This window comes from Schistocerca cancellata, chromosome 4, assembly GCF_023864275.1.
Source record: "Schistocerca cancellata isolate TAMUIC-IGC-003103 chromosome 4, iqSchCanc2.1, whole genome shotgun sequence".
Taxonomy (NCBI): Eukaryota; Metazoa; Arthropoda; class Insecta; order Orthoptera; family Acrididae; genus Schistocerca; species Schistocerca cancellata.
The window spans coordinates 3388698-3412757 of NC_064629.1; positions in this window are offsets into that span (position 1 = coordinate 3388698).

The window sequence follows — 24060 nt, forward strand, 5'->3', positions numbered from 1 at the left end:
AGCAGACTTGTCTCCATGGGTCGATTGCTGCCTCGGGCACCTTATGGCCGTTCTGCTGTGAGTCTAGAATATCGAATGGGACGAAAAACTGATAGTGAATTGTAACGTTCAGGGCCACCTAATGACGATGGATCACTCATATTGCGTCCCGATTCAATACATCGTCCTCCAGCCGACTTGACTCCATGGGTCTATTGCTGCCTCGGGCACCTTATGGCCGTTCTGCTGTGAGTCTAGATTATCGAATGGGACGAAAAACTGATAGTGAATTGTAACGTTCAGGGCCCCCTAATGACGATGGATCACTCAAATTGCGTCCCGATTCAATACATCGCCCTCCAGCAGACTTGTCTCCATGCGTCTATTGCTGCCTCGGGCACCTTATGGCCGTTCTGCTGTCAGTCAAAGATTTTCGAATCGGACGAAAAACTGATAGTGAATTGTAACTTTCAGAGCCACCTAATGACGATGGATCACTCAAATTGCGTCCCGATTCAATACATCGTCCTCCAGCAGACTTGTCTCCATGCGTCTATTGCTGCCTCGGGCACCTTATGGCCGTTCTGCTGTGAGTCAAAGATTTTCGAATCGGACGAAAAACTGATAGTGAATTGTAACGTTCAGGGCCTCCTAATGACGATGGAACACTAAAATTGCGTCCCGATTCAATACATCGTCCTCCAGCAGACTTGACTTCATGGGTATATTGCAGCCTCGGGCACCTTATGGCCGTTAGCTGTGACTCAAAGATTTTCGAATCGGACGAAAAACTGATAGTGAATTGTAACGTTCAGGGCCTCCTAATGACGATGGAACACTCAAATTGCGTCCCGATTCAATACATCGTCCTCCAGCCGACTTGTCTCCATGGGTCTATTGCTGCATCGGGCACCTAATGGCCGTTCTGCTGTGAGTCAAAGATTTTCGAATCGGACGAAAAACTGATAGTGAATTGTAACGTTCAGGGCCTCCTAATGACGATGGAACACTCAAATTCCGTCCCGATTCAATACATCGTCCTCCAGCCGACTTGTCTCCATGGGTCTATTGCTGCCTCGGGCACCTTATGGCCGTTCTTCTGTGAGTCAAAGATTATCGAATGGGACGAAAAACTGATAGTGAATTGTAACGTTCAGGGCCTCCTAATGACGATGGAACACTCAAATTGCGTCCCGATTCAATACATCGTCCTCCAGCAGACTTGTCTCCATGCGTCTATTGCTGCCACGGGCACCTTATGGCCGTTCTGCTGTGAGTCAAAGATTTTCGAATCGGACGAAAAACTGATAGTGAATTGTAACGTTCACGGCCACCTAATGACGATGGATCACTCAAATTGCGTCCCGATTCAATACATCGTCCTCCAGCCGACTTGACTCCATGGGTCTATTGCTGCCTCGGGCACCTTATGGCCGTTCTGCTGTGAGTCTAGATTATCGAATGGGACAAAAAACTGATAGTGAATTGTAACGTTCAGGGCCTCCTAATGACGATGGATCACTCAAATTGCGTCCCGATTCAATACATCGTCCTCCAGCAGACTTGTCTCCATGGGTCTATTTCTGCCTCGGGCACCTTATGGCCGTTCTGCTGTGAGTCTAGATTATCGAATGGGACGAAAAACTGATAGTGAATTGTAACGTTCAGGGCCACCTAATGACGATGGATCACTCAAATTGCGTCCCGATTCAATACATCGTCCTCCAGCTGACTTGACTCCATGGGTCTATTGCTGCCTCGGGCACCTTATGGCCGTTCTGCTGTGAGTCTAGATTATCGAATGGGACGAAAAACTGATAGTGAATTGTAACGTTCAGGGCCTCCTAATGACGATGGATCACTCAAATTGCGTCCCGATTCAATACATCGTCCTCCAGCCGACTTGACTCCATGGGTCTATTGCTGCCTCGGGCACCTTATGGCCGTTCTGCTGTGAGTCTAGATTATCGAATGGGACGAAAAACTGATAGTGAATTGTAACGTTCAGGGCCTCCTAATGACGATGGATCACTCAAATTGCGTCCCGATTCAATACATCGTCCTCCAGCAGACTTGTCTCCATGGGTCGATTGCTGCCTCGGGCACCTTATGGCCGTTCTGCTGTGAGTCAAAGATTTTCGAATCGGACGAAAAACTGATAGTGAATTGTAACATTCAGGGCCACCTAATGACGATGGACCACGCAAATTGCGTCCCGATTCAATACATCGTCCTCCTGCCGAGTTGACTCCATGGGTCCATTGCTGCCTCGGTCACCTTATGGCCGTTCTGCTGTGAATCAAGATTTTCGAATCGGACGAAAAACTGATAGTGAATTGTAACATTCAGGGCCACCTAATGACGATGGAGCACGCAAATTGCGTCCCGATTCAATACATCGTCCTCCAGCCGAGTTGACTCCATGGGTCCATTGCTGCCTCGGTCACCTTATGGCCGTTCTGCTGTGAATCTAGATTATCGAATGGGACGAAAAACTGATAGTGAATTGTAACGTTCTGGGCCACCTAATGACGATGGATCACTCAAATTGCGTCCCGATTCAATACATCGTCCCCAGCCGTCTTGTCTCCATGGGTCTATTGCTGCCTCGGGCACCTTATGGCCGTTCTGCTGTGAGTCTAGATTATCGAATGGGACGAAAAACTGATAGTGAATTGTAACGTTCAGGGCCACCTAATGACGATGGATCACTCAAATTGCGTCCCGATTCAATACATCGTCCCCAGCCGTCTTGTCTCCATGGGTCTATTGCTGCCTCGGGCACCTTATGGCCGTTCTGCTGTGAGTCTAGATTATCGAATGGGACGAAAAACTGATAGTGAATTGTAACGTTCAGGGCCACCTAATGACGATGGAACACTCAAATTGCGTCCCGATTCAATACATCGTCCTCCAGCAGACTTGTCTCCATGCGTCTATTGCTGCCTCGGGCACCTTATGGCCGTTCTGCTGTGAGTCAAAGATTTTCGAATCGGACGAAAAACTGATAGTGAATTGTAACGTTCACGGCCACCTAATGACGATGGATCACTCAAATTGCGTCCCGATTCAATACATCGTCCTCCAGCCGACTTGACTCCATGGGTCTATTGCTGCCTCGGGCACCTTATGGCCGTTCTGCTGTGAGTCTAGATTATCGAATGGGACAAAAAACTGATAGTGAATTGTAACGTTCAGGGCCTCCTAATGACGATGGATCACTCAAATTGCGTCCCGATTCAATACATCGTCCTCCAGCAGACTTGTCTCCATGGGTCTATTTCTGCCTCGGGCACCTTATGGCCGTTCTGCTGTGAGTCTAGATTATCGAATGGGACGAAAAACTGATAGTGAATTGTAACGTTCAGGGCCACCTAATGACGATGGATCACTCAAATTGCGTCCCGATTCAATACATCGTCCTCCAGCTGACTTGACTCCATGGGTCTATTGCTGCCTCGGGCACCTTATTGCCGTTCTGCTGTGAGTCTAGATTATCGAATGGGACGAAAAACTGATAGTGAATTGTAACGTTCAGGGCCTCCTAATGACGATGGATCACTCAAATTGCGTCCCGATTCAATACATCGTCCTCCAGCCGACTTGACTCCATGGGTCTATTGCTGCCTCGGGCACCTTATGGCCGTTCTGCTGTGAGTCTAGATTATCGAATGGGACGAAAAACTGATAGTGAATTGTAACGTTCAGGGCCACCTAATGACGATGGATCACTCAAATTGCGTCCCGATTCAATACATCGTCCTCCAGCTGACTTGACTCCATGGGTCTATTGCTGCCTCGGGCACCTTATGGCCGTTCTGCTGTGAGTCTAGATTATCGAATGGGACGAAAAACTGATAGTGAATTGTAACGTTCAGGGCCTCCTAATGACGATGGATCACTCAAATTGCGTCCCGATTCAATACATCGTCCTCCAGCCGACTTGACTCCATGGGTCTATTGCTGCCTCGGGCACCTTATGGCCGTTCTGCTGTGAGTCTAGATTATCGAATGGGACGAAAAACTGATAGTGAATTGTAACGTTCAGGGCCTCCTAATGACGATGGATCACTCAAATTGCGTCCCGATTCAATACATCGTCCTCCAGCAGACTTGTCTCCATGGGTCGATTGCTGCCTCGGGCACCTTATGGCCGTTCTGCTGTGAGTCAAAGATTTTCGAATCGGACGAAAAACTGATAGTGAATTGTAACATTCAGGGCCACCTAATGACGATGGACCACGCAAATTGCGTCCCGATTCAATACATCGTCCTCCTGCCGAGTTGACTCCATGGGTCCATTGCTGCCTCGGTCACCTTATGGCCGTTCTGCTGTGAATCAAGATTTTCGAATCGGACGAAAAACTGATAGTGAATTGTAACATTCAGGGCCACCTAATGACGATGGAGCACGCAAATTGCGTCCCGATTCAATACATCGTCCTCCAGCCGAGTTGACTCCATGGGTCCATTGCTGCCTCGGTCACCTTATGGCCGTTCTGCTGTGAATCTAGATTATCGAATGGGACGAAAAACTGATAGTGAATTGTAACGTTCTGGGCCACCTAATGACGATGGATCACTCAAATTGCGTCCCGATTCAATACATCGTCCCCAGCCGTCTTGTCTCCATGGGTCTATTGCTGCCTCGGGCACCTTATGGCCGTTCTGCTGTGAGTCTAGATTATCGAATGGGACGAAAAACTGATAGTGAATTGTAACGTTCAGGGCCACCTAATGACGATGGATCACTCAAATTGCGTCCCGATTCAATACATCGTCCCCAGCCGTCTTGTCTCCATGGGTCTATTGCTGCCTCGGGCACCTTATGGCCGTTCTGCTGTGAGTCTAGATTATCGAATGGGACGAAAAACTGATAGTGAATTGTAACGTTCAGGGCCACCTAATGACGATGGAACACTCAAATTGCGTCCCGATTCAATACATCGTCCTCCAGCAGACTTGTCTCCATGCGTCTATTGCTGCCTCGGGCACCTTATGGCCGTTCTGCTGTGAGTCAAAGATTTTCGAATCGGACGAAAAACTGATAGTGAATTGTAACGTTCACGGCCACCTAATGACGATGGATCACTCAAATTGCGTCCCGATTCAATACATCGTCCTCCAGCCGACTTGACTCCATGGGTCTATTGCTGCCTCGGGCACCTTATGGCCGTTCTGCTGTGAGTCTAGATTATCGAATGGGACAAAAAACTGATAGTGAATTGTAACGTTCAGGGCCTCCTAATGACGATGGATCACTCAAATTGCGTCCCGATTCAATACATCGTCCTCCAGCAGACTTGTCTCCATGGGTCTATTTCTGCCTCGGGCACCTTATGGCCGTTCTGCTGTGAGTCTAGATTATCGAATGGGACGAAAAACTGATAGTGAATTGTAACGTTCAGGGCCACCTAATGACGATGGATCACTCAAATTGCGTCCCGATTCAATACATCGTCCTCCAGCTGACTTGACTCCATGGGTCTATTGCTGCCTCGGGCACCTTATTGCCGTTCTGCTGTGAGTCTAGATTATCGAATGGGACGAAAAACTGATAGTGAATTGTAACGTTCAGGGCCTCCTAATGACGATGGATCACTCAAATTGCGTCCCGATTCAATACATCGTCCTCCAGCCGACTTGACTCCATGGGTCTATTGCTGCCTCGGGCACCTTATGGCCGTTCTGCTGTGAGTCTAGATTATCGAATGGGACGAAAAACTCATAGTGAATTGTAACGTTCAGGGCCTCCTAATGACGATGGATCCTCAAATTGCGTCCCGATTCAATACATCGTCCTCCAGCAGACTTGTCTCCATGGGTCGATTGCTGCCTCGGGCACCTTATGGCCGTTCTGCTGTGAGTCAAAGATTTTCGAATCGGACGAAAAACTGATAGTGAATTGTAACATTCAGGGCCACCTAATGACGATGGACCACGCAAATTGCGTCCCGATTCAATACATCGTCCTCCAGCCGAGTTGACTCCATGGGTCCATTGCTGCCTCGGTCACCTTATGGCCGTTCTGCTGTGAATCTAGATTATCGAATGGGACGAAAAACTGATAGTGAATTGTAACGTTCTGGGCCACCTAATGACGATGGATCACTCAAATTGCGTCCCGATTCAATACATCGTCCCCAGCCGTCTTGTCTCCATGGGTCTATTGCTGCCTCGGGCACCTTATGGCCGTTCTGCTGTGAGTCTAGATTATCGAATGGGACGAAAAACTGATAGTGAATTGTAACGTTCAGGGCCACCTAATGACGATGGATCACTCAAATTGCGTCCCGATTCAATACATCGTCCCCAGCCGTCTTGTCTCCATGGGTCTATTGCTGCCTCGGGCACCTTATGGCCGTTCTGCTGTGAGTCTAGATTATCGAATGGGACAAAAAACTGATAGTGAATTGTAACGTTCAGGGCCTCCTAATGACGATGGATCACTCAAATTGCGTCCCGATTCAATACATCGTCCTCCAGCAGACTTGTCTCCATGGGTCTATTTCTGCCTCGGGCACCTTATGGCCGTTCTGCTGTGAGTCTAGATTACCGAATGGGACGAAAAACTGATAGTGAATTGTAACGTTCAGGGCCACCTAATGACGATGGATCACTCAAATTGCGTCCCGATTCAATACATCGTCCTCCAGCTGACTTGACTCCATGGGTCTATTGCTGCCTCGGGCACCTTATGGCCGTTCTGCTGTGAGTCTAGATTATCGAATGGGACGAAAAACTGATAGTGAATTGTAACGTTCAGGGCCTCCTAATGACGATGGATCACTCAAATTGCGTCCCGATTCAATACATCGTCCTCCAGCCGACTTGACTCCATGGGTCTATTGCTGCCTCGGGCACCTTATGGCCGTTCTGCTGTGAGTCTAGATTATCGAATGGGACGAAAAACTGATAGTGAATTGTAACGTTCAGGGCCTCCTAATGACGATGGATCACTCAAATTGCGTCCCGATTCAATACATCGTCCTCCAGCAGACTTGTCTCCATGGGTCGATTGCTGCCTCGGGCACCTTATGGCCGTTCTGCTGTGAGTCAAAGATTTTCGAATCGGACGAGAAACTGATAGTGAATTGTAACTTTCAGGGCCACCTAATGACGATGGATCACTCAAAATGCGTCCCGATTCAATACATCGTCCTCCAGCAGACTTGTCTCCATGGGTCGATTGCTGCCTCGGGCACCTTATGGCCGTTCTGCTGTGAGTCTAGAATATCGAATGGGACGAAAAACTGATAGTGAATTGTAACTTTCAGGGCCACCTAATGACGATGGATCACTCAAATTGCGTCCCGATTCAATACATCGTCCTCCAGCCGACTTGACTCCATGGGTCTATTGCTGCCTCGGGCACCTTATGGCCGTTCTGCTGTGAGTCTAGATTATCGAATGGGACGAAAAACTGATAGTGAATTGTAACGTTCAGGGCCTCCTAATGACGATGGATCACTCAAATTGCGTCCCGATTCAATACATCGTCCTCCAGCAGACTTGTCTCCATGCGTCTATTGCTGCCTCGGGCACCTTATGGCCGTTCTGCTGTCAGTCAAAGATTTTCGAATCGGACGAAAAACTGATAGTGAATTGTAACTTTCAGAGCCACCTAATGACGATGGATCACTCAAATTGCGTCCCGATTCAATACATCGTCCTCCAGCAGACTTGTCTCCATGCGTCTATTGCTGCCTCGGGCACCTTATGGCCGTTCTGCTGTGAGTCAAAGATTTTCGAATCGGACGAAAAACTGATAGTGAATTGTAACGTTCAGGGCCTCCTAATGACGATGGAACACTAAAATAGCGTCCCGATTCAATACATCGTCCTCCAGCCGAGTTGACTCCATGGGTCCATTGCTGCCTCGGTCACCTTATGGCCGTTCTGCTGTGAATCTAGATTATCGAATGGGACGAAAAACTGATAGTGAATTGTAACGTTCTGGGCCACCTAATGACGATGGATCACTCAAATTGCGTCCCGATTCAATACATCGTCCCCAGCCGTCTTGTCTCCATGGGTCTATTGCTGCCTCGGGCACCTTATGGCCGTTCTGCTGTGAGTCTAGATTATCGAATGGGACGAAAAACTAATAGTGAATTGTAACGTTCAGGGCCACCTAATGACGATGGATCACTCAAATTGCGTCCCGATTCAATACATCGTCCCCAGCCGTCTTGTCTCCATGGGTCTATTGCTGCCTCGGGCACCTTATGGCCGTTCTGCTGTGAGTCTAGATTATCGAATGGGACGAAAAACTGATAGTGAAATGTAACGTTCAGGGCCACCTAATGACGATGGATCACTCAAATTGCGTCCCGATTCAATACATCGTCCTCCAGCTGACTTGACTCCATGGGTCTACTGCTGCCTCGGGCACCTTATGGCCGTTCTGCTGTGAGTCTAGATTATCGAATGGGACGAAAAACTGATAGTGAATTGTAACGTTCAGGGCCTCCTAATGACGATGGATCACTCAAATTGCGTCCCGATTCAATACATCGTCCTCCAGCCGACTTGACTCCATGGGTCTATTGCTGCCTCGGGCACCTTATGGCCGTTCTGCTGTGAGTCTAGATTATCTAATGGGACGAAAAACTGATAGTGAATTGTAACGTTCAGGGCCTCCTAATGACGATGGATCACTCAAATTGCGTCCCGATTCAATACATCGTCCTCCAGCAGACTTGTCTCCATGGGTCGATTGCTGCCTCGGGCACCTTATGGCCGTTCTGCTGTGAGTCAAAGATTTTCGAATCGGACGAAAAACTGATAGTGAATTGTAACATTCAGGGCCACCTAATGACGATGGACCACGCAAATTGCGTCCCGATTCAATACATCGTCCTCCAGCCGAGTTGACTCCATGGGTCCATTGCTGCCTCGGTCACCTTATGGCCGTTCTGCTGTGAATCTAGATTATCGAATGGGACGAAAAACTGATAGTGAATTGTAACGTTCTGGGCCACCTAATGACGATGGATCACTCAAAACGCGTCCCGATTCAATACATCGTCCTCCAGCAGACTTGTCTCCATGGGTCGATTGCTGCCTCGGGCACCTTAAGGCCGTTCTGCTGTGAGTCTAGAAGATCGAATGGGACGAAAAACTGATAGTGAATTGTAACTTTCAGGGCCACCTAATGACGATGGATCACTCAAATTGCGTCCCGATTCAATACATCGTCCTCCAGCCGACTTGACTCCATGGGTCTATTGCTGCCTCGGGCACCTTATGGCCGTTCTGCTGTGAGTCTAGATTATCGAATGGGACGAAAAACTGATAGTGAATTGTAACGTTCAGGGCCTCCTAATGACGATGGATCACTCAAATTGCGTCCCGATTCAATACATCGTCCTCCAGCAGACTTGTCTCCATGCGTCTATTGCTGCCTCGGGCACCTTATGGCCGTTCTGCTGTGAGTCAAAGATTTTCGAATCGGACGAAAAACTGATAGTGAATTGTAACTTTCAGAGCCACCTAATGACGATGGATCACTCAAATTGCGTCCCGATTCAATACATCGTCCTCCAGCAGACTTGTCTCCATGCGTCTATTGCTGCCTCGGGCACCTTATGGCCGTTCTGCTGTGAGTCAAAGATTTTCGAATCGGACGAAAAACTGATAGTGAATTGTAACGTTCAGGGCCTCCTAATGACGATGGAACACTAAAATTGCGTCCCGATTCAATACATCGTCCTCCAGCAGACTTGACTTCATGGTTCTATTGCTGCCTCGGGCACCTTATGGCCGTTCTGCTGTGAGTCAAAGATTTTCGAATCGGACGAAAAGCTGATAGTGAATTGTAACGTTCAGGGCTACCTAATGACGATGGATCACTCAAATTGCGTCCCGATTCTATACATCGTCCTCCAGCAGACTTGTCTCCATGCGTCTATTGCTGCCTCGGGCACCTTATGGCCGTTCTGCTGTGAGTCAAAGATTTTCGAATCGGACGAGAAACTGATAGTGAATTGTAACTTTCAGGGCCACCTAATGACGATGGATCACTCAAAATGCGTCCCGATTCAATACATCGTCCTCCAGCAGACTTGTCTCCATGGGTCGATTGCTGCCTCGGGCACCTTATGGCCGTTCTGCTGTGAGTCTAGAATATCGAATGGGACGAAAAACTGATAGTGAATTGTAACGTTCAGGGCCACCTAATGACGATGGATCACTCATATTGCGTCCCGATTCAATACATCGTCATCCAGCCGAGTTGACTCCATGGGTCTATTGCTGCCTCGGTCACCTTATGGCCGTTCTGCTGTGAATCTAGATTATCGAATGGGACGAAAAACTGATAGTGAATTGTAACGTTCTGGGCCACCTAATGACGATGGATCACTCAAATTGCGTCCCGATTCAATACATTGTCCTGCAGTAGACTGTCTCCATGGGTCTATTGCTGCCTCGGGCACCTTATGGCCGTTCTGCTGTGAGTCAAAGATTTTCGAATCGGACGAAAAACTGATAGTGAATTGTAACGTTCAGGGCCAGCTAATGACGATGGAACACTCAAATTGCGTCCCGATTCAATACATCGTCCTCCAGCCGACTTGACTGCATGGGTCTATTGCTGCCTCGGGCACCTTATGGCCGTTCTGCTGTGAATCTAGATTATCGAATGGGACGAAAAACTGGTAGTGAATTGTAACGTTCAGGGCAACCTAATGACGATGGATCACTCAAATTGCGTCCCGATTCAATACATCGTCCTCCAGCCGACTTGTCTCCGTGGGTCTATTGCTGCCTCGGGCACCTTATGGCCGTTCTGCTGTGAGTCTAGATTATTCAATGGGACGAAAAACTAATAGTGAATTGTAACATTCAGGGCCACCTAATGACGATGGACCACACAAATTGCGTCCCGATTCAGTACATCGTCCTCCAGCCGACCTGACTCCATGGGTCTATTGCTGCCTCGGGCACCTTACGGCCGTTCTGCTGTGAGTCAAAGATTTTCGAATCGGACGAAAAACTGATAGTGAATTGTAACTTTCAGGGCCACCTAATGACGATGGATCACTCAAATTGCGTCCCGATTCAATACATCGTCCACCAGCCGACTTGTCTCCATGGGTCTATTGCTGCCTCGGGCACCTTATGGCCGTTCTGCTGTGAGTCAAAGATTTTCGAATCGGACGAATAACTGATAGTGAATTGTAACGTTCTGGGCCTCCTAATGACGATGGAACACTCAAATTGCGTCCCGATTCAATACATCGTCCTCCAGCAGACTTGTCTCCATTCGTCTACTGCTGCCTCGGGCACCTTATGGCCGTGCTGCTGTGAGTCAAAGATCTTCGAATCGGACGAAAAACTGATAGTGAATTGTAACTTTCAGGGCCTCCTGATGACGATGGAAATCTCAAATTGCGTCCCGATTCAATACATCGTCCTCCAGCAGACTATCTCCATGGGTCTATTGCTGCCTCGGGCACCTTATGGCCGTTCTGTTGTGAGTCATAGATTTTCGAATCGGACGAAAAACTGATAGTGAATTGTAACGTTCAGGGCCACCTAATGACGATGGATCACTCAAATTGCGTCCCGATTCAATACATCGTCCTCCAGCCGACATGTCTCCATGGGTCTATTGCTGCCTTGGCACCTTATGGCCGTCCTGCTGTGAGTCAAAGATTTTCGAATCGGACGAAAAACTGATAGTGAATTGTAACGTTCAGGGCCACCTAATGACGATGGATCACTCAAATTGCGTCCTGATTCAATACATTGTCCTGCAGCAGACTGTCTCCATGGGTCTATTGCAGCCTCGGGCACCTTATGGCCGTTCAGCTGTGACTCAAAGATTTTCGAATCGGACGAAAAACTGATAGTGAATTGTAACGTTCAGGGCCTCCTAATGACGATGGAACACTCAAATTGCGTCCCGATTCAATACATCGTCCTCCAGCCGACTTGTCTCCATGGGTCTATTGCTGCCTCGGGCACCTTATGGCCGTTCTGCTGTGAGTCAAAGATTTTCGAATCGGACGAAAAACTGATAGTGAATTGTAACGTTCAGGGCCTCCTAATGACGATGGAACACTCAAATTCCGTCCCGATTCAATACATCGTCCTCCAGCCGACTTGTCTCCATGGGTCTATTGCTGCCTCGGGCACCTTATGGCCGTTCTGCTGTGAGTCAAAGATTTTCGAATCGGACGAAAAACTGATAGTGAATTGTAACGTTCAGGGCCACCTAATGACGATGGATCACTCAAATTGCGTCCCGATTCAATACATCGTCCTCCAGCCGACTTGACTCCATGGGTCTATTGCTGCCTCGGGCACCTTATGGCCTTTCTAATGTGAGTCAAAGATTTTCGTATCGGACGAAAAACTGATAGTGAATTGTAACGTTCAGGGCCACCTAATGACAATGGATCACTCAAATTCCGTCCCGATTCAATACATCGTCCTCCAGCCGACTTGACTCCATGGGTCTATTGCTGCCTCGGGCACCTTATGGCCGTTCTGCTGTGAGTCTAGATTATCGAATGGGACGAAAAACTGATAGTGAATTGTAACGTTCAGGGCCACCTAATGACGATGGATCACTCAAATTGCGTCCCGATTCAATACATCGTCCTCCAGCCGACTTGACTCCATGGGTCTATTGCTGCCACGGGCACCTTATGGCCGTTCTGCTGTGAGTCTAGATTATCGAATGGGACGAAAAACTGATAGTGAATTGTAACGTTCAGGGCCTCCTAATGACGATGGATCACTCAAATTGCGTCCCGATTCAATACATCGTCCTCCAGCCGACTTGACTCCATGGGTCTATTGCTGCCTCGGGCACCTTATGGCCGTTCTGCTGTGAGTCTAGATTATCGAATGGGACGAAAAACTGATAGTGAATTGTAACGTTCAGGGCCACCTAATGACGATGGATCACTCAAATTGCGTCCCGATTCAATACATCGTCCTCCAGCTGACTTGACTCCATGGGTCTATTGCTGCCTCGGGCACCTTATGGCCGTTCTGCTGTGAGTCTAGATTATCGAATGGGACGAAAAACTGATAGTGAATTGTAACGTTCAGGGCCTCCTAATGACGATGGATCACTCAAATTGCGTCCCGATTCAATACATCGTCCTCCAGCCGACTTGACTCCATGGGTCTATTGCTGCCTCGGGCACCTTATGGCCGTTCTGCTGTGAGTCTAGATTATCGAATGGGACGAAAAACTGATAGTGAATTGTAACGTTCAGGGCCTCCTAATGACGATGGATCACTCAAATTGCGTCCCGATTCAATACATCGTCCTCCAGCAGACTTGTCTCCATGGGTCGATTGCTGCCTCGGGCACCTTATGGCCGTTCTGCTGTGAGTCAAAGATTTTCGAATCGGACGAAAAACTGATAGTGAATTGTAACATTCAGGGCCACCTAATGACGATGGACCACGCAAATTGCGTCCCGATTCAATACATCGTCCTCCTGCCGAGTTGACTCCATGGGTCCATTGCTGCCTCGGTCACCTTATGGCCGTTCTGCTGTGAATCAAGATTTTCGAATCGGACGAAAAACTGATAGTGAATTGTAACATTCAGGGCCACCTAATGACGATGGAGCACGCAAATTGCGTCCCGATTCAATACATCGTCCTCCAGCCGAGTTGACTCCATGGGTCCATTGCTGCCTCGGTCACCTTATGGCCGTTCTGCTGTGAATCTAGATTATCGAATGGGACGAAAAACTGATAGTGAATTGTAACGTTCTGGGCCACCTAATGACGATGGATCACTCAAATTGCGTCCCGATTCAATACATCGTCCCCAGCCGTCTTGTCTCCATGGGTCTATTGCTGCCTCGGGCACCTTATGGCCGTTCTGCTGTGAGTCTAGATTATCGAATGGGACGAAAAACTGATAGTGAATTGTAACGTTCAGGGCCACCTAATGACGATGGATCACTCAAATTGCGTCCCGATTCAATACATCGTCCCCAGCCGTCTTGTCTCCATGGGTCTATTGCTGCCTCGGGCACCTTATGGCCGTTCTGCTGTGAGTCTAGATTATCGAATGGGACGAAAAACTGATAGTGAATTGTAACGTTCAGGGCCACCTAATGACGATGGAACACTCAAATTGCGTCCCGATTCAATACATCGTCCTCCAGCAGACTTGTCTCCATGCGTCTATTGCTGCCTCGGGCACCTTATGGCCGTTCTGCTGTGAGTCAAAGATTTTCGAATCGGACGAAAAACTGATAGTGAATTGTAACGTTCACGGCCACCTAATGACGATGGATCACTCAAATTGCGTCCCGATTCAATACATCGTCCTCCAGCCGACTTGACTCCATGGGTCTATTGCTGCCTCGGGCACCTTATGGCCGTTCTGCTGTGAGTCTAGATTATCGAATGGGACAAAAAACTGATAGTGAATTGTAACGTTCAGGGCCTCCTAATGACGATGGATCACTCAAATTGCGTCCCGATTCAATACATCGTCCTCCAGCAGACTTGTCTCCATGGGTCTATTTCTGCCTCGGGCACCTTATGGCCGTTCTGCTGTGAGTCTAGATTATCGAATGGGACGAAAAACTGATAGTGAATTGTAACGTTCAGGGCCACCTAATGACGATGGATCACTCAAATTGCGTCCCGATTCAATACATCGTCCTCCAGCTGACTTGACTCCATGGGTCTATTGCTGCCTCGGGCACCTTATTGCCGTTCTGCTGTGAGTCTAGATTATCGAATGGGACGAAAAACTGATAGTGAATTGTAACGTTCAGGGCCTCCTAATGACGATGGATCACTCAAATTGCGTCCCGATTCAATACATCGTCCTCCAGCCGACTTGACTCCATGGGTCTATTGCTGCCTCGGGCACCTTATGGCCGTTCTGCTGTGAGTCTAGATTATCGAATGGGACGAAAAACTCATAGTGAATTGTAACGTTCAGGGCCTCCTAATGACGATGGATCCTCAAATTGCGTCCCGATTCAATACATCGTCCTCCAGCAGACTTGTCTCCATGGGTCGATTGCTGCCTCGGGCACCTTATGGCCGTTCTGCTGTGAGTCAAAGATTTTCGAATCGGACGAAAAACTGATAGTGAATTGTAACATTCAGGGCCACCTAATGACGATGGACCACGCAAATTGCGTCCCGATTCAATACATCGTCCTCCAGCCGAGTTGACTCCATGGGTCCATTGCTGCCTCGGTCACCTTATGGCCGTTCTGCTGTGAATCTAGATTATCGAATGGGACGAAAAACTGATAGTGAATTGTAACGTTCTGGGCCACCTAATGACGATGGATCACTCAAATTGCGTCCCGATTCAATACATCGTCCCCAGCCGTCTTGTCTCCATGGGTCTATTGCTGCCTCGGGCACCTTATGGCCGTTCTGCTGTGAGTCTAGATTATCGAATGGGACGAAAAACTGATAGTGAATTGTAACGTTCAGGGCCACCTAATGACGATGGATCACTCAAATTGCGTCCCGATTCAATACATCGTCCCCAGCCGTCTTGTCTCCATGGGTCTATTGCTGCCTCGGGCACCTTATGGCCGTTCTGCTGTGAGTCTAGATTATCGAATGGGACAAAAAACTGATAGTGAATTGTAACGTTCAGGGCCTCCTAATGACGATGGATCACTCAAATTGCGTCCCGATTCAATACATCGTCCTCCAGCAGACTTGTCTCCATGGGTCTATTTCTGCCTCGGGCACCTTATGGCCGTTCTGCTGTGAGTCTAGATTACCGAATGGGACGAAAAACTGATAGTGAATTGTAACGTTCAGGGCCACCTAATGACGATGGATCACTCAAATTGCGTCCCGATTCAATACATCGTCCTCCAGCTGACTTGACTCCATGGGTCTATTGCTGCCTCGGGCACCTTATGGCCGTTCTGCTGTGAGTCTAGATTATCGAATGGGACGAAAAACTGATAGTGAATTGTAACGTTCAGGGCCTCCTAATGACGATGGATCACTCAAATTGCGTCCCGATTCAATACATCGTCCTCCAGCCGACTTGACTCCATGGGTCTATTGCTGCCTCGGGCACCTTATGGCCGTTCTGCTGTGAGTCTAGATTATCGAATGGGACGAAAAACTGATAGTGAATTGTAACGTTCAGGGCCTCCTAATGACGATGGATCACTCAAATTGCGTCCCGATTCAATACATCGTCCTCCAGCAGACTTGTCTCCATGGGTCGATTGCTGCCTCGGGCACCTTATGGCCGTTCTGCTGTGAGTCAAAGATTTTCGAATCGGACGAGAAACTGATAGTGAATTGTAACTTTCAGGGCCACCTAATGACGATGGATCACTCAAAATGCGTCCCGATTCAATACATCGTCCTCCAGCAGACTTGTCTCCATGGGTCGATTGCTGCCTCGGGCACCTTATGGCCGTTCTGCTGTGAGTCTAGAATATCGAATGGGACGAAAAACTGATAGTGAATTGTAACTTTCAGGGCCACCTAATGACGATGGATCACTCATATTGCGTCCCGATTCAATACATCGTCCTCCAGCCGACTTGACTCCATGGGTCTATTGCTGCCTCGGGCACCTTATGGCCGTTCTGCTGTGAGTCTAGATTATCGAATGGGACGAAAAACTGATAGTGAATTGTAACGTTCAGGGCCACCTAATGACGATGGATCACTCAAATTGCGTCCCGATTCAATACATCGTCCCCAGCCGTCTTGTCTCCATGGGTCTATTGCTGCCTCGGGCACCTTATGGCCGTTCTGCTGTGAGTCTAGATTATCGAATGGGACGAAAAACTGATAGTGAAATGTAACGTTCAGGGCCACCTAATGACGATGGATCACTCAAATTGCGTCCCGATTCAATACATCGTCCTCCAGCTGACTTGACTCCATGGGTCTACTGCTGCCTCGGGCACCTTATGGCCGTTCTGCTGTGAGTCTAGATTATCGAATGGGACGAAAAACTGATAGTGAATTGTAACGTTCAGGGCCTCCTAATGACGATGGATCACTCAAATTGCGTCCCGATTCAATACATCGTCCTCCAGCCGACTTGACTCCATGGGTCTATTGCTGCCTCGGGCACCTTATGGCCGTTCTGCTGTGAGTCTAGATTATCTAATGGGACGAAAAACTGATAGTGAATTGTAACGTTCAGGGCCTCCTAATGACGATGGATCACTCAAATTGCGTCCCGATTCAATACATCGTCCTCCAGCAGACTTGTCTCCATGGGTCGATTGCTGCCTCGGGCACCTTATGGCCGTTCTGCTGTGAGTCAAAGATTTTCGAATCGGACGAAAAACTGATAGTGAATTGTAACATTCAGGGCCACCTAATGACGATGGACCACGCAAATTGCGTCCCGATTCAATACATCGTCCTCCAGCCGAGTTGACTCCATGGGTCCATTGCTGCCTCGGTCACCTTATGGCCGTTCTGCTGTGAATCTAGATTATCGAATGGGACGAAAAACTGATAGTGAATTGTAACGTTCTGGGCCACCTAATGACGATGGATCACTCAAAACGCGTCCCGATTCAATACATCGTCCTCCAGCAGACTTGTCTCCATGGGTCGATTGCTGCCTCGGGCACCTTAAGGCCGTTCTGCTGTGAGTCTAGAAGATCGAATGGGACGAAAAACTGATAGTGAATTGTAACTTTCAGGGCCACCTAATGACGATGGATCACTCATATTGCGTCCCGATTCAATACATCGTCCTCCAGCCGACTTGACTCCATGGGTCTATTGCTGCCTCGGGCACCTTATGGCCGTTCTGCTGTGAGTCTAGATTATCGAATGGGACGAAAAACTGATAGTGAATTGTAACGTTCAGGGCCTCCTAATGACGATGGATCACTCAAATTGCGTCCCGATTCAATACATCGTCCTCCAGCAGACTTGTCTCCATGCGTCTATTGCTGCCTCGGGCACCTTATGGCCGTTCTGCTGTGAGTCAAAGATTTTCGAATCGGACGAAAAACTGATAGTGAATTGTAACTTTCAGAGCCACCTAATGACGATGGATCACTCAAATTGCGTCCCGATTCAATACATCGTCCTCCAGCAGACTTGTCTCCATGCGTCTATTGCTGCCTCGGGCACCTTATGGCCGTTCTGCTGTGAGTCAAAGATTTTCGAATCGGACGAAAAACTGATAGTGAATTGTAACGTTCAGGGCCTCCTAATGACGATGGAACACTAAAATTGCGTCCCGATTCAATACATCGTCCTCCAGCAGACTTGACTTCATGGTTCTATTGCTGCCTCGGGCACCTTATGGCCGTTCTGCTGTGAGTCAAAGATTTTCGAATCGGACGAAAAGCTGATAGTGAATTGTAACGTTCAGGGCTACCTAATGACGATGGATCACTCAAATTGCGTCCCGATTCAATACATCGTCCTCCAGCAGACTTGTCTCCATGCGTCTATTGCTGCCTCGGGCACCTTATGGCCGTTCTGCTGTGAGTCAAAGATTTTCGAATCGGACGAGAAACTGATAGTGAATTGTAACTTTCAGGGCCACCTAATGACGATGGATCACTCAAAATGCGTCCCGATTCAATACATCGTCCTCCAGCAGACTTGTCTCCATGGGTCGATTGCTGCCTCGGGCACCTTATGGCCGTTCTGCTGTGAGTCTAGAATATCGAATGGGACGAAAAACTGATAGTGAATTGTAACGTTCAGGGCCACCTAATGACGATGGATCACTCATATTGCGTCCCGATTCAATACATCGTCATCCAGCCGAGTTGACTCCATGGGTCTATTGCTGCCTCGGTCACCTTATGGCCGTTCTGCTGTGAATCTAGATTATCGAATGGGACGAAAAACTGATAGTGAATTGTAACGTTCTGGGCCACCTAATGACGATGGATCACTCAAATTGCGTCCCGATTCAATACATTGTCCTGCAGTAGACTGTCTCCATGGGTCTATTGCTGCCTCGGGCACCTTATGGCCGTTCTGCTGTGAGTCAAAGATTTTCGAATCGGACGAAAAACTGATAGTGAATTGTAACGTTCAGGGCCAGCTAATGACGATGGAACACTCAAATTGCGTCCCGATTCAATACATCGTCCTCCAGCCGACTTGACTGCATGGGTCTATTGCTGCCTCGGGCACCTTATGGCCGTTCTGCTGTGAATCTAGATTATCGAATGGGACGAAAAACTGGTAGTGAATTGTAACGTTCAGGGCAACCTAATGACGATGGATCACTCAAATTGCGTCCCGATTCAATACATCGTCCTCCAGCCGACTTGTCTCCGTGGGTCTATTGCTGCCTCGGGCACCTTATGGCCGTTCTGCTGTGAGTCTAGATTATTCAATGGGACGAAAAACTAATAGTGAATTGTAACATTCAGGGCCACCTAATGACGATGGACCACACAAATTGCGTCCCGATTCAGTACATCGTCCTCCAGCCGACCTGACTCCATGGGTCTATTGCTGCCTCGGGCACCTTACGGCCGTTCTGCTGTGAGTCAAAGATTTTCGAATCGGACGAAAAACTGATAGTGAATTGTAACTTTCAGGGCCACCTAATGACGATGGATCACTCAAATTGCGTCCCGATTCAATACATCGTCCACCAGCCGACTTGTCTCCATGGGTCTATTGCTGCCTCGGGCACCTTATGGCCGTTCTGCTGTGAGTCAAAGATTTTCGAATCGGACGAATAACTGATAGTGAATTGTAACGTTCTGGGCCTCCTAATGACGATGGAACACTCAAATTGCGTCCCGATTCAATACATCGTCCTCCAGCAGACTTGTCTCCATTCGTCTACTGCTGCCTCGGGCACCTTATGGCCGTGCTGCTGTGAGTCAAAGATCTTCGAATCGGACGAAAAACTGATAGTGAATTGTAACTTTCAGGGCCTCCTGATGACGATGGAAATCTCAAATTGCGTCCCGATTCAATACATCGTCCTCCAGCAGACTATCTCCATGGGTCTATTGCTGCCTCGGGCACCTTATGGCCGTTCTGTTGTGAGTCATAGATTTTCGAATCGGACGAAAAACTGATAGTGAATTGTAACGTTCAGGGACACCTAATGACGATGGATCACTCAAATTGCGTCCCGATTCAATACATCGTCCTCCAGCCGACATGTCTCCATGGGTCTATTGCTGCCTTGGCACCTTATGGCCGTCCTGCTGTGAGTCAAAGATTTTCGAATCGGACGAAAAACTGATAGTGAATTGTAACGTTCAGGGCCACCTAATGACGATGGATCACTCAAATTGCGTCCTGATTCAATACATTGTCCTGCAGCAGACTGTCTCCATGGGTCTATTGCAGCCTCGGGCACCTTATGGCCGTTCAGCTGTGACTCAAAGATTTTCGAATCGGACGAAAAACTGATAGTGAATTGTAACGTTCAGGGCCTCCTAATGACGATGGAACACTCAAATTGCGTCCCGATTCAATACATCGTCCTCCAGCCGACTTGTCTCCATGGGTCTATTGCTGCCTCGGGCACCTTATGGCCGTTCTGCTGTGAGTCAAAGATTTTCGAATCGGACGAAAAACTGATAGTGAATTGTAACGTTCAGGGCCTCCTAATGACGATGGAACACTCAAATTCCGTCCCGATTCAATACATCGTCCTCCAGCCGACTTGTCTCCATGGGTCTATTGCTGCCTCGGGCACCTTATGGCCGTTCTGCTGTGAGTCAAAGATTTTCGAATCGGACGAAAAACTGATAGTGAATTGTAACGTTCAGGGCCACCTAATGACGATGGATCACTCAAATTGCGTCCCGATTCAATACATCGTCCTCCAGCCGACTTGACTCCATGGGTCTATTGCTGCCTCGGGCACCTTATGGCCTTTCTAATGTGAGTCAAAGATTTTCGTATCGGACGAAAAACTGATAGTGAATTGTAACGTTCAGGGCCACCTAATGACAATGGATCACTCAAATTCCGTCCCGATTCAATACATCGTCCTCCAGCCGACTTGACTCCATGGGTCTATTGCTGCCTCGGGCACCTTATGGCCGTTCTGCTGTGAGTCTAGATTATCGAATGGGACGAAAAACTGATAGTGAATTGTAACGTTCAGGGCCACCTAATGACGATGGATCACTCAAATTGCGTCCCGATTCAATACATCGTCCTCCAGCCGACTTGACTCCATGGGTCTATTGCTGCCACGGGCACCTTATGGCCGTTCTGCTGTGAGTCTAGATTATCGAATGGGACGAAAAACTGATAGTGAATTGTAACGTTCAGGGCCTCCTAATGACGATGGATCACTCAAATTGCGTCCCGATTCAATACATCGTCCTCCAGCCGAGTTGACTCCATGGGTCTATTGCTGCCTCGGGCACCTTATGGCCGTTCTGCTGTGAATCTAGATTATCGAATGGGACGAAAAACTGATAGTGAATTGTAACGTTCAGGTCCACCTAATGACGATGGATCACTCAAATTGCGTCCCGATTCTATACATCGTCCCCAGCCGACTTGTCTCCATGGGTCTATTGCTGCCTCGGGCACCTTATGGCCGTTCTGCTGTGAATCTAGATTATCGAATGGGACGAAAAACTGATAGTGAATTGTAACGTTCAGGGCCACCTAATGACGATGGATCACTCAAATTGCGTTCTGATTCAATACATCGTCCTCCAGCAGACTTGACTTCATGGGTCTTTTGCTGCCTCGGGCACCTTATGGCCGTTCTGCTGTGAGTCAAAGATTTTCGAATCGGACGAGAAACTGATAGTGAATTGTAACTTTCAGGGCCACCTAATGACGATGGATCACTCAAAATGCGTCCCGATTCAATACATCGTCCTCCAGCAGACTTGTCTCCATGGGTCGATTGCTGCCTCGGGCACCTTATGGCCGTTCTGCTGTGAGTCTAGAAGATCGAATGGGACGAAAAACTGATAGTGAATTGTAACTTTCAGGGCCACCTAATGACGATGGATCACTCATATTGCGTCCCGATTCAATACATCGTCCTCCAGCCGACTTGACTCCATGGGTCTATTGCTGCCTCGGGCACCTTATGGCCGTTCTGCTGTGAGTCTAGATTATCGAATGGGACGAAAAACTGATAGTGAATTGTAACGTTCAGTGCCTCCTAATGACGATGGATCACTCAAATTGCGTCCGGATTCAATACATCGTCCTCCAGCAGACTTGTCTCCATGCGTCTATTGCTGCCTCGGGCACCTTATGGCCGTTCTGCTGTCAGTCAAAGATTTTCGAATCGGACGAAAAACTGATAGTGAATTGTAACTTTCAGAGCCACCTAATGACGATGGATCACTCAAATTGCGTCCCGATTCAATACATCGTCCTCCAGCAGACTTGTCTCCATGCGTCTATTGCTGCCTCGGGCACCTTATGGCCGTTCTGCTGTGAGTCAAAGATTTTCGAATCGGACGAAAAACTGATAGTGAAATGTAACGTTCAGGGCCTCCTAATGACGATGGAACACTCAAATTGCGTCCAGATTCAATACATCGTCCTCCAGCAGACTTGACTTCATGGTTCTATTGCTGGCTCGGGCACCTTATGGCCGTTCTGCTGTCAGTCAAAGATTTTCGAATCGGACGAAAAACTGATAGTGAATTGTAACGTTCAGGGCCTCCTAATGACGATGGAACACTAAAATAGCGTCCCGATTCAATACATCGTCCTCCAGCCGAGTTGACTCCATGGGTCCATTGCTGCCTCGGTCACCTTATGGCCGTTCTGCTGTGAAACTAGATTATCGAATGGGACGAAAAACTGATAGTGAATTGTAAAGTTCTGGGCCACCTAATGACGATGGATCACTCAAATTGCGTCCCGATTCAATACATCGTCCCCAGCCGTCTTGTCTCCATGGGTCTATTGCTGCCTCGGGCACCTTATGGCCGTTCTGCTGTGAGTCTAGATTATCGAATGGGACGAAAAACTAATAGTGAATTGTAACGTTCAGGGCCACCTAATGACGATGGATCACTCAAATTGCGTCCCGATTCAATACATCGTCCCCAGCCGTCTTGTCTCCATGGGTCTATTGCTGCCTCGGGCACCTTATGGCCGTTCTGCTGTGAGTTTAGATTATCGAATGGGACGAAAAACTGATAGTGAAATGTAACGTTCAGGGCCACCTAATGACGATGGATCACTCAAATTGCGTCCCGATTCAATACATCGTCCTCCAGCTGACTTGACTCCATGGGTCTACTGCTGCCTCGGGCACCTTATGGCCGTTCTGCTGTGAGTCTAGATTATCGAATGGGACGAAAAACTGATAGTGAATTGTAACGTTCAGGGCCTCCTAATGACGATGGATCACTCAAATTGCGTCCCGATTCAATACATCGTCCTCCAGCCGACTTGACTCCATGGGTCTATTGCTGCCTCGGGCACCTTATGGCCGTTCTGCTGTGAGTCTAGATTATCTAATGGGACGAAAAACTGATAGTGAATTGTAACGTTCAGGGCCTCCTAATGACGATGGATCACTCAAATTGCGTCCCGATTCAATACATCGTCCTCCAGCAGACTTGTCTCCATGGGTCGATTGCTGCCTCGGGCACCTTATGGCCGTTCTGCTGTGAGTCAAAGATTTTCGAATCGGACGAAAAACTGATAGTGAATTGTAACATTCAGGGCCACCTAATGACGATGGACCACGCAAATTGCGTCCCGATTCAATACATCGTCCTCCAGCCGAGTTGACTCCATGGGTCCATTGCTGCCTCGGTCACCTTATGGCCGTTCTGCTGTGAATCTAGATTATCGAATGGGACGAAAAACTGATAGTGAATTGTAACGTTCTGGGCCACCTAATGACGATGGATCACTCAAATTGCGTCCCGATTCAATACATCGTCCCCAGCCGTCTTTTCTCCATGGGTCTATTGCTGCCTCGGGCACCTTATGGCCGTTCTGCTGTGAGTCTAGATTATCGAATGGGACGAAAAACTGATAGTGAATTGTAACGTTCAGGGCCACCTAATGACGATGGATCAACCAAATTGCGTCCCGATTCAATACATCGTCCCCAGCCGTCTTGTCTCCATGGGTCTATTGCTGCCTCGGGCACCTTATGGCCGTTCTGCTGTGAGTCTA